The 12267-nt window shown below is 31.6% G+C and overlaps 1 protein-coding gene across 1 annotated transcript in view; it reads right to left on the bottom strand.

Moving 5' to 3' along the window:
• Positions 1 to 11613, bottom strand: part of LOC106714427 (protein windpipe) — a 36528-nt gene extending 24915 nt beyond the window's left edge. The window contains exon 1 of the mRNA XM_014507475.2: positions 11528 to 11613. The gene's annotated coding sequence lies outside the window, so the exon portion shown is untranslated. The remainder of the gene's footprint in view (positions 1 to 11527) is intronic.
• Positions 11614 to 12267: the final 654 nt, after the last annotated feature.

The following is a 12267-nucleotide window of genomic DNA, read 5'->3' as shown; positions in this document are numbered from 1 at the left end:
ACTTCGCAAAGTTATTTTAATCTTTGTATAAATACGGTTTTTTTGATATTCATTTGCTGACGTATAATAAGATAAACATGAGGATAAAGATATTTTTCTTCAGATGAAATACATAAATATCAAAATAAATTACTGAATATTAAAATTTACATCTGTTGGAGAAATACAATGTCATAAATAAAATCTGGGTTAGTTAAAATCAACTAAATTAACTTTCTGTATTGTACTGTAAAAAAATATCGTTTTTACTTCCTTCTTCTTATTGAAGTTGGGAAAAACAGATTATAAGTATTAATACAGTTCATACTGAAATAGTCAATTTTAGTGCTGACTATCGTTTTCCTGAAACAACTTGTTTCATTTCAATTGTTTATGTTGATGTAAATGTTCGTGTAAAGCGATGTAAACTATCCTTGAATATTGAATTGAGCCAATGAAAGTCTTAGTAAAATAATTTTGTTACAAAACTAACAAACTGATTTCTAACGTATATTTGTACAATCTTCTACATCAACTAGTATCAAAAATGCTTATATGGTAAAATATTTTATATCTAGTTAAAGTTGTAGGTATATAAAATCTTACTAATATTATAAATGCGAATGTTTAGATGGATGGATGGACGGATGCATACGGAACGACTCAACTGAACTTAATGAAATTTTGCACAGATGTAAAAGTTTGTAGAGTTTTTTTTAATCCCTCGCGAACGGAGTCGCGGGCGACAGCTAGTCATATCATAAAGAAATCAATTAACACGAGTGGATATATCATTACTCAAAGAATAATTCCGTATACATTATGCATTGCATCATAACTGTTATAAGAAACAATGGCGCATCGAGGAATTATTTAACTTTCATTCACTAATTATAGAATTTAACAAGATCGAGAACAATAGATAGTTATCTCTAACAAAACACGCGGTTAGGAATCCTGACCGGTACACCGGCAGTCTCCATGTTAGACCGGTAACATGCCATACCTATATTGGGCTAAAAACATCTAACTCACCTCTACTAAGGATTTTAAATAAATCGAAACAAACTCGACATTTACAAATGATAAAAATACAGCGATAAAAAGTTTCAATAAGAAACTATCAAAGTACGTAGCGAATTTACCGCTTGATTACATTTTACAAAGAAGGTATAATTATCAAAAATGACATTAGTAAATTAATACTTAAGAGCAACGACTTAATAAGATCACAATTATTACTTTAGAGCTAAATTTATCTAACGTACAAAATATTATGTAAACATGTAAAACTTAGTTGACTTTAAATTAGTAAAATTAATAATTACTAGCAATCAGTATTTTGAATAAATACATATAGTAGGAGATAAACATCACATGCAGTTGTTACATAACTAGACTTGTCAGCTTTTTTATACGTTAACAGAAATGGAAACACGGAGGATGGTGTCTCTAATGACAGTCGTAGCGTAGGATTCTTGGATATTTGTAGAAATGTATTGCTAGAAATATTTTACTTTTTATTAAAATTAAATTCAATTCATCGAAATAATTATCTTCTTTTTTTTAATTTTCACTCCAATTTCCATATCTACAGCAAACAGTAGCTTGCATAACAGAAAAATATTTTTTGAATTAATTTGTCAACAAAATAAAGTTCCATATAATATATACAAGTAGCACATTATATCGTATACCTTTATATATTAAGACTATTTTATTGTCGTAACACAATGGGGAACAATTACAATGACTTCAGCGACTATCGTCACATAATGGCCTATGACCTATTTAGTAGGAACCGTCGCCGCACCTTAGCGCCAGTCGATGCCCTATTTAAACATTAAAATGAATGCTTATTCGATTTAATTACTATTTATATACATAAATATCTGACATAACTTACATTTGATATGTTACTTCAACCATTTCAGAATTGTATTGTTTATGTACTTCTGTATAAAAATATGAAAAATTAAATTATTATTTTACAAAAATGGGTAACTATTCGATGCTATAAAATAAGTAAACGTTTATCAACGAAGTTAAAATATTTATCTTACAATTTAATCTAATCGGAAAACTACAATTTCATCACCAATGATTAAATAAAAGTGAATTTAATAAAAATATATCGTAGTGTCATTCATGCATTTTGTTGTCAAGACAACCGTACTTTACTGTTTTATTAAAAATCATAGTTTTTTGTTTTTTTTTTTAAGTGTCGATTATCATAATGCGCGTTCCGTGTTTTTCACACAGCAAATAAATTAGAAAAAAACGTATCGCAACAGTTCATAAAACGCATGCTATTTTAATGACGTTAACCAAACGCAGTCATTCGCTATTAAGCCATTAAATAGTCACACCATTCACACAATACAATACGTCACAATACGTCAGGGCTTTAAACTGCCAGCGTCATGCGGCAAATGAAACACGTCTGGAATTGATGCATTGACCAAGTTAAAAACTTGGCCTTAGCCATATTTTATAATGAAATTGAATAGGCCACTACTTATTTGACAGTTACAGTCACAAATAGATTAGTGAGCATGAAGAGAGGTCCAAACTAGTGGTCCTTTATAAGGTAACAAAGTATATATGAGACTGATTCATAACATGTTACCTCATAAAGGTGATACTATCGAATATATTACGTGTTACAACGTTAAACGTTAAACAATCTCTGTGTCAGCTTTTTAGATAATCCATAGATATACTACGAATATTTGATTTTAATACTTGATCGATCTATTTAAGTTTTTCTCGTATCACTAATCATTAATAGGAAAATCGCTTAATTATAATTCATAACAAAGACAATGATCTAGCTATTGTATTTTTCTTAAGTCACCAAAAATTCGTTTAGTTCTTAAAAACCATAACTAATCATAAGTCTAGAAAACATTAACATTAAAACTTATTCGAAAATATCGCTCTTATAATTGCTCTCAAAATTTATGACGCTTTATTAATATTCATATTACAGAAATTGTCAACTAAAGTTGTGGCTTCAAAAGCTATGATGTTAACAAAATTCGATTTTTGTTCAAACATTATCAAGTTAATATTTTTTCTATCAATACTCGAAGCCGTACCTTCATACCTAATGCGTAAAAACAAGATACATAAGCAAATTTAAAACTATTACGGACGTGGGAAGGTCAATGGGCTTTTAAATTCACGCCGACAATTAAATAACTTGATAAACTGGATTTTACACGTAAATTAATTGCTGTTCTTTCCTAAAATAGCAAAATTCTCCCAGGGATTGAATAATCTTCAAACAAGAAAATACGTTTCTAAATCCCAATAGATACTTCATGGACCTATTACATTTATAACAAAACTAGCTGTCGCTAGCGTACGCGCGGAATTAAAAAAACCGTAATAAGTAGCTTTTGTGTTCTTCCAGACTATTTTCTGTATCTGTGCCAAATTTCATCCAGATCCAGATCATCAAGATCCGTTGAGCCGTTCCGGAGATACCTTCAAACAAACATCCATTCAAGGGTTCCCAAAGTGGTCGATATCGGACTTAAAATATTGCTTATTCTCACTCTGTCTTCTATTAACCTAAATCTAAATCTATTAAAAAAATAGGTAATTTGGCCATGGGGGTCTGAGGTAACAGTTCATTTTGGAATAGGGGTCACTTGTCGAAATATTTTGGGGATCCCTGATCTAAACTATCGCATTTATAACATGATATAGTAAGAAGTAATTTAACACAACACAACTTGAATCGCTAACACGTCATATAACAAGGTATCATTTAATACGATTCTGATAGAATCTGTTTATATCTGTATACTACATAAATCCTATTACCGGTATTTGTATGGCAATACTGGTGTTACATAGTAGCGGATGGCAACCCACCCCGCCCGCATCGTATGATCGTTACTACACAACCGGTTGCGTCTTGCTAATTAAACATCTACATAAAAAAACTATCGTAAAAGTCTGCTAGATTAAGTTAAAATCTATTCGATAATATGTTTAAATTTAAAATTGAAATGCTTTATTATTAATCTTACTACGAATTACTAGAATATCTTATTAATATTAGGTCCTTACATATGAAATTGGCGTTTTTCGTACTGGCCACTTTAATCACGAATTTCTCCTCTTTGGTAAGGAATTCCAAATTCAAATTTGTACAGCTATAGACTCATGTATTTGTGGTTCGATGACCGTCATTCATTTGTTTTTTTTTCTTCTGTTTTTTTATGTTTGCGTCACTCATTTTACAAAATGGAAAACTTAAAATATCGCATTATTTACGAGTACGAGTTCCGCTGTGGCACTAGTGCTGCGGAAACGACTCGAAGGGTGAATAATGTGTATGGCGGTCGTGTTGCAAAAGAAGACACAGTTCGTTTTTGGTTTCAACGTTTTCGTTCTGGAAATTTCGATCTGCAGAACAAGCCCCGTGGACGGCCTGAGACTCAAGTTGATAAAGAAGAGTTGAAGGCTATTGTGGAAGCGGATCCATCGCAAACCACGTCCGAATTAGCTGCAGGCTGCGATGTTAGTGATAAAACTGTTTTAATTCACTTGAAGCAAATTGGGAAGATTAAAAAGCTTGAAAGGTGGGTACCTCACGAATTGACTGAAGCAAACCGGCAAACACGCGTCGACTGTTGCGTTACATTACTAAACCGGCACAATAATGAAGGTATTTTAAACCGAATCATTACCTGTGATGAAAAATGGGTTCTTTACGATAACGGAAGCGATCAGCGCAATGGTTGGATCCTGGCCAGCCAGCCAAATCCTGCCCCAAGCGAAAATTAACCCCAAAAAAGTTACTTGTGAGCGTTTAGTGGACTAGTGCCGGTTGTTCATTACAGTTTTCTCAAATCTAGCCAGACTATTACGGCTGATGTCTATTGTCAGCAATTGCAAACCATGATGGAAAAGCTAGCGGCTAAACAACCTAGGCTGGTCAATCGCTCCACGCCACTGCTGCTTCACGACAACGCTAGACCACACACTGCGCAACAGACGGCTACTAAATTAGAAGAGCTTCAATTGGAAAGTCTAAGACATCCTCCGTACTCCCCGGACCTTGCTCCAACAGATTACCATTTTTTTCGAAATTTGGATAACTTCTTGCAAGGGGAAAAATTCAACTCCGAAGGGGCAGTCCAAATCGCCTTCAAAGATTTTATTGATTCCCGTCCGACTGGTTTTTTTAGTAAAGGGATCAATGAACTACCTATGAGATGGCAAAAGTGCATAGAAAATAATGGTTCATACTTTGATTAATTAAATATATTATATTAAAAAATATTCGACTTTTTGTTCCTCCCATACAAAACGTCAATTTCATATGTAAGGACCTAATATTTTAAATTCGAATGTTTAGATGGATGTTTGTTTGCAAGTATCTCCGGAACGGCTGAACGGATCTTGATGAAATTTGGCACAAATGTAGAACATAGTCAGGAATAACACATGGACTTTTTAAGTTTTTTTTTTAAATAGTCGGAGTCGTGAGTGACAGCTAGTGTATAATAATTCACGTTTGTAGAATTAAGATCGGCTAAAGAATTTAATTTCTCGTGCGACGAATAAATTAAACCTTTTAATTTTGTTGTAAGATAAACGGTAACATAAACTTTAGCTTGGTGAAAGCTGAAACGTTACAGCGAGCCGAACGCACACTTTGATAAAATACCGTTGCACACAATTCTGATCATAACCACGTGAGAAAAAAGGTGAAAGTCGCTTACACGAAACGATTACGTTACACGCAAATCATTTCAATAAACTAAATCTGATTAGACAGACAAAAGTTTAAACGATATATCAATTTCGAAACTGCAACATTGTCGGCCGATTCGAATTGCAGTACCGGCAAACATTATTCATCGAGGAAAGACCCAATGACATACTTTTTTTACACGCGCAAGTGTGATACAGTTCGACGAACTAATTATTCCATTCAGTGTACTTTCACTATAGTTATAAACCGAGCTTTATAGTTCGAGCGATTTATCCATACAAATATAAAAAATAAGTACGAAATAGTTTTCTTTTTACAAGCTTTTATTTAGTTTCACCTGACCAAATATTTGGAATCAAATGTTACAGATTAAATTTGATCCAATTCCCGGTTACTAATGAAATTTTGCATACATGTGTAAATCTCGTGAAAATTCAATATTGATATGATGCATATCTGATGGAGCTAGAAAGTGGCCATAGGAACTTCGCAATGAAACGACACAATCTCATCGATTTTGGGGCTCGTTTGAATCGTCTTGACTAAAAGTTTATATTTTTTTTAATTTACAGTTTTTTTAGTTCTTTTAAATAACAAGCAAATAATAAAAACAAATTTTTTAAATAAAGTAATTTAAGTAACAATTAAATAAAATCTTATCGGATTTAATCGCAAATTTATAGGTATTAGTTTTGTATAGTCCTATTCACTCGCCCTCTGTAAATCGGGTCCACGTGATAATTGGATATAAACAGTTACGCCGACGACTAAGCCTAACATATGCGTATAATTAAGTACACAATATATAAGATTACTTTTAGCAGACAGGTCAGTAAGTTCATTTGTGTCAATACACTGGCCACCTTGAAGAAATGTCAGGAAACTCCTATACAAAAAATTATTGGATTAAAAATGCTAAATCAGAAAAAGACTTCTAGAAGGTAATATAAAATCTATAATTATCTTATACTTCTTTTAAAAACATCTTCATTTTATATCGACTGTAGAAAAGCATGATACGAAATATATTTACTTTGTTAATGTTGCTTAACAAATACAACCTCAATATGACAGATATCGAGAAGGGCAAAACTGTACGAGTAGTTTGTGTGATATTAATTAATAATTTAGAATTAATATTGTACAAACATTATACCAAAATAAAAATCTATTATACTAAAATATTTAATAAAATGTGTTTACTATTATCAAACATTTTCTCCTAATAACTTTCCGATATTTACTTAAAAAAAAATCTTTTGCACAAATTTATTTACCAGTTCATCTACATTGAATTCTTCGAAAAGTCTAAGAGCATACATATGTTAACTGTTACAAAATAATCACCTTTAAGTATAAATGGGCCTCGCAGTTGTAAACCTTGGAGCCGGCAGATAGCAGGAGATAATGTCATAGAGATTACAGATGGTATCACAGGTAATTAACACAAGACGGTTGTTATGTCACAGTCTTATGCGTTGAAGTGTATAATAAATATTAGCTGTTATAATTTTACCCGACAGCCATTCGAGTTCTACTTAAACAAATTGTTATACTGGACTCAAAATATGTCTAATTAGTACCTCACAAATTAATTTGAAACTACAGACACTGTCGTACAATTATTGTCTGTTTAGTTTCAAATGCATTCCGAGTTAGTTATAATTAAAACTCATTCTCATGACGAAAAAGCTTGAGATAGAATCCTACTTTAAAATTTCGATAGATAGATGGTATTTTCCGACGACGCCCGTAATTATACTAGTCCCATTCACCCTGACGAAGAGTCCCCGATGAGCTCAAAACTAGTTGGAGTCAACAAAGGATGAATACGTGAGTGTTTACCCGTTCATAAATTAGTACATAATGTCTCACGAATGTTTAAATGACATTTAATTTATTTTAATAATTACGTAAAACACGATTCTTTTAAGTAACATGGTTGAATCGAAACTAACGGTAGAGTACCATAGTCACCATTAATCATAAACCAGTATCAGGCGTGCTTCCTAACTGTCTTGAGTAACAGCTGGTAAGCGAAGACATTGTAGTTAACATCTTGATGTAGATAACATTGTATCCGCAATTTGCTTCGACAGCTATAATAATGGTATTGTAATTGCCAGCTATTCCTCCATTTACATCAAAACTATGATAAATTTTTACTTTAAATTTTACTCATAGGTACCTAAAATAATTTTACTCTATTACTTTAATAATTAACTCTAATGTCGGTATGATTCATTTTTTCAATTAAATAATAAATACAAATCAATACGTACAAATATTCATTAAATTGAAAATAAATTGAAATTTAATCTAGAAATGGTAAAAGTTTTAATGTTGATGATTAAAATATTTTAATGATAATTTTATTAATATATAAATAACACAAATAAATTTAAACTTGTAATATTTTTAATACTCAGATAAAAGTGACAAAACACAGCAGAGTATCAACTAGTTACTATAAATACGAGATAATAAATAACATGCAAACCAACTTTACGTAAAATTTGCAGAAGCTATTTCGTAATCTCTATTTGACCTAGGTATCAGTAACGTTCATATCAGAAGAAATTAATTAAAATTTAAATATTTTAATATATCTGCATTATTTATTTTTGATAACAATTTTACTTTATACTGCAATATACGTGTGACAATATAATCTTACAAATACAAAGCCTTGCATATATGTACCTTGCAGTGCACAAGTGAAGTTTGTATCTGTTATCATTTATTAAATATCTACTAGGTATTTAATGAACAGAGCTATGCTATTTACGTAGCTTATTGAAATATAAACGTTATAACAATGGAAATCTTTTAGATACTTTCCTAAAATGTACCATTTAAGATGAATTCTCAGGAAGTTATTCTTGAAATTTAAAGGGGAAATATAAGACATAAATTTTGATCACAATACTGGATTTGACCATTGTAATAAATTATTAATATTAACTAGGTTTTACCCAGAACATATGTGTTTTCCTTATGTATTTTCAACAAGAAAAGGAGGTTAATAACAAAGCACCTAAAAGTACCAGTTCATCTAAGAGGTTAAATTTGAAATAAAATGAATAGATAACATGTTTTAACTCAATATAAAGATGGTTCAATGAACGTTATGTTTGAAAAACAAGTTTTTTCTTTAAAATGAATTAAACGTTTATGCATGTGATATAAATAATATATTTTTATTTATGAAGAAAACTATGATATCTTATCAGCTGACTGGTGACAGATCGGTCAAAAGTTCTCTAACAATCAACTTAGCAATTATATTTTTTTGATAACGAATAAACAATGTCAAAATTCGGTATAACGTTAAAATTGTAATGTCGCCTATTTCACTTGAAATAATTAATTATTATCACTCAAAGCTTTTGACTGCGACTTCGTCCAAGCGGAATTAATAAAATCTAGAAGTATCCATACGTTCATCCAGGCTATGATGTTCTACAACTGTACCATTCACCGCGATCCGTTAAGTCCTGTGCCAGTCTACAGCTGAAAATAGGCCTTTTCCAATGCCCAATATGTTAAAACGATAAAAACAAATTTATTTGCCAAGCTATTATTTACCTACTTTTTTAATTACTAGCTGTCGCCCGCGTTCGTCCGCGCGGAATTAAAAAAAAACTTAAAAAGTAGCCTTTGTGTCCTTCCAGACTATATTCTACATATGTGCCATTTCATCAAGATCCGTTGAGCCGTTCCGGAGATACCTTCAAAGAAACATCCATCCATCCAAACATTCGCATTTATAATATTAGTAAGATAGTAAAATCACATAACAAATAAAAATCTAGGAAATTATTTATATTCTCAGGGTTAAATAATATTAGACACTGTGTGCAATATTATTTTCTATTTTAAAAGATACAATACTAAACATTTAGCGTTGTACAAAAGGAAAAAAAATCAGACAGATCGTAGCCTTCTGTTGGTGGTCGCGAGGTTAATGGCGGCCGAGCATTCGCTAATCGAGCATCTATTACTGTAATAGCGACGCGGATCGTGATGCCAGTCTCCGTGCTGTCTAGAAATGCACAAAACCGGTGTTTATTGAACGAGTTCCAATGCATTTAAGTTTTTAACTGGTGGGCGAACATTTAAGTTAGGTCACCAGCATTTAATTTGTTACATTCAATTAAAAATGAATCAGGAAACAAATAAAAATCTGTAAAACTGATATAGGTAGTCTAGGAAATAATCTAAAAGGCATTTTTAAATCACTGAGTTTGTGAACTAGTCGACATTACTATGATAATGTTGGGTGAAACGTAAAGCTCGTTCCTTAGATCATAATGTTCGCAAGTTTAAAGTCATTATATTTCAGATTTGAACAAAAAATCATTGACGTAGTTGTTCTTGCTAATGACACTTCAAAGTAATTTAAAATTAATAAAAAAATTACAATTTTTAACGAAATGACGTAAGCAAAGTGGCGAAGTGTTAATAATAACTTTAAAAAATATTTAAATTCTGAATTTGATGGGATACAGATCAACCTGATGATGAAAATGCATCCATAGATCGCAAAATATTCTGATTATCATTGAATAAAAAAAAACATATTGAAAACGTATATGAAATTCTAATCTAACGATGACCGAGTCCACATGGATAGAAAAAATATTTAAAGTGGGTTCACTGCGAAGTTCTCTGTGGCCATGCACTTATTTTCCTTAGGATATAATCCTGCTAAAGAGCAACTTCAAGAGAAACCTAGTTCAAGGTCTCCTATAGACTGGCGTTACACACTTTTCCGTTTTTTTTTTTTTAATTGAATATTTTTTGTTTAATATAAAATTAAGTATCTTAAGTAATTTACAATTAACGAAATATATTCATAAAATAATTACCCATTAATTTTTTATTAAACTTTAAAGTTCAAACTTCAAATTTTTAGGGGCAAAAAATAAACTAAGGCTGATTGTTCTTTCGTCAATGTCACAAACATGCGGGTACATTTAAAATTAAACAAACATCTCAAACTGCAAAGGTCAACTTAAGAGGTAGTTGAGGGTTGAGAGGTACGTACTACGTAGGTCGTTTTATTTTTTTACGAACAATAATTTTTCGCATTTCCGCACCATTATGATTAACAATAATCGGTTTATTCCAAAAAACGATATTATAGAAACAACTTTATGTAATGCTAATATTATTAATAAGTATTTTGCAACAATTATTCTTAAAAATCTCGTTACACAAATGCAAAAAAAAAGCCTAAATCTTACGATGAATCTTAATTAAATTGTGGGTTATTATAAATAATTATTTATAACAGATTACATCCGTTTGTAATTGACTACTTAACCATTATCGTGTGACCTTTAAATTTTTGCTGCCTTAATTTTACATACAAAAACTGATTTGCCATCGCGTCCAAATCTTATCGATATCCTAAATTGTTATTCAAATCTAAAATACGAGTTCTTAATGATAGTGTGTGCCATTGACATCGTAAAGTAACTGAATCATTCGAACAGTTTTAATGGCATTCTTTTAAACAAATTAAAAACGATCTTACCTCGATTCTGGACAATTGACTTGTAAATCTAAATCAAATACAGAGAGAAAAATAATTCTATTTCGAAACAAAATATATGTCAAACTAGCAGGAAACAAATCTTCTCGAAAGTCTCTTTTCGTAGTAAAGTTTGCATTAATTGCTTATTATTACGTCGAATTTGCAGTTAATTTGTGTTGAAATCATGTTTATATTAACAAGAAAACGATAAATTATTAATTGAATTACTGCTAACTTTATTAATTAGTATAAAAAGTTAATGCGCTCACCTTGGATTATTGTGCAATTCTGAAAGAAAAACAATTTCGTCGCTGCTTCGTTTCGATGTGTTCGATTGAAAAAAAATAGTTTTTTGGAGTCCCGTATCTAGGAGCCGAACACTTAATCTTCACTGTCGCACTGTCACTCAATCCATGCACAGTCGGCTTTTGATTATTATTTGTATGTAGAAGTTTATCGCGCCACGTTCGATGCTCGTGGCGGCGTAGTGACGTACTGTCGAGTCGACGGCTCGTTGTGGACTGACGTGACGATTGGACTGACGCTCGGTCGCACCACCCGGCTCTGCCGATGCAACCATACCCGATCGCCCGTTCCAGACCCGAACAACTACAGCAGACTCGGATGCAATCGCCGTATCCAATCGCCATTCATTCGTTCCGAATTCAAACGATTGTAACTGAATCTTTTTTCTTTTTTATTATCTCGAAGATAAGCCAGATGTAACCACATTCTATTGGACCTAATCGTTGTTATAAAACGAAACTTGTATATTTTTGGCTTAAATATAACAGGTATGATAAAATGGAAGATTTGGACGAGAAAAAAAAAACATGAATTTTCGATTATAATTATTATTCGGAGGCTAACTTAATTAGATTTTAATGAACTATGCGATTAAATTATTGATTAGACCTATATTAAAATTACTTACGATATTTTACAAGGAATTGATTCTATGAAAAGTTAACCACTTCTCAATCTGCATTATACATTTGCAACGCAGATG

The sequence above is a fragment of the Papilio machaon genome, chromosome 2 (assembly GCF_912999745.1).
Source record: "Papilio machaon chromosome 2, ilPapMach1.1, whole genome shotgun sequence".
NCBI classification, from domain to species: domain Eukaryota; kingdom Metazoa; phylum Arthropoda; class Insecta; order Lepidoptera; family Papilionidae; genus Papilio; species Papilio machaon.
This window is presented reverse-complemented; position numbering and strand designations above follow the sequence as displayed.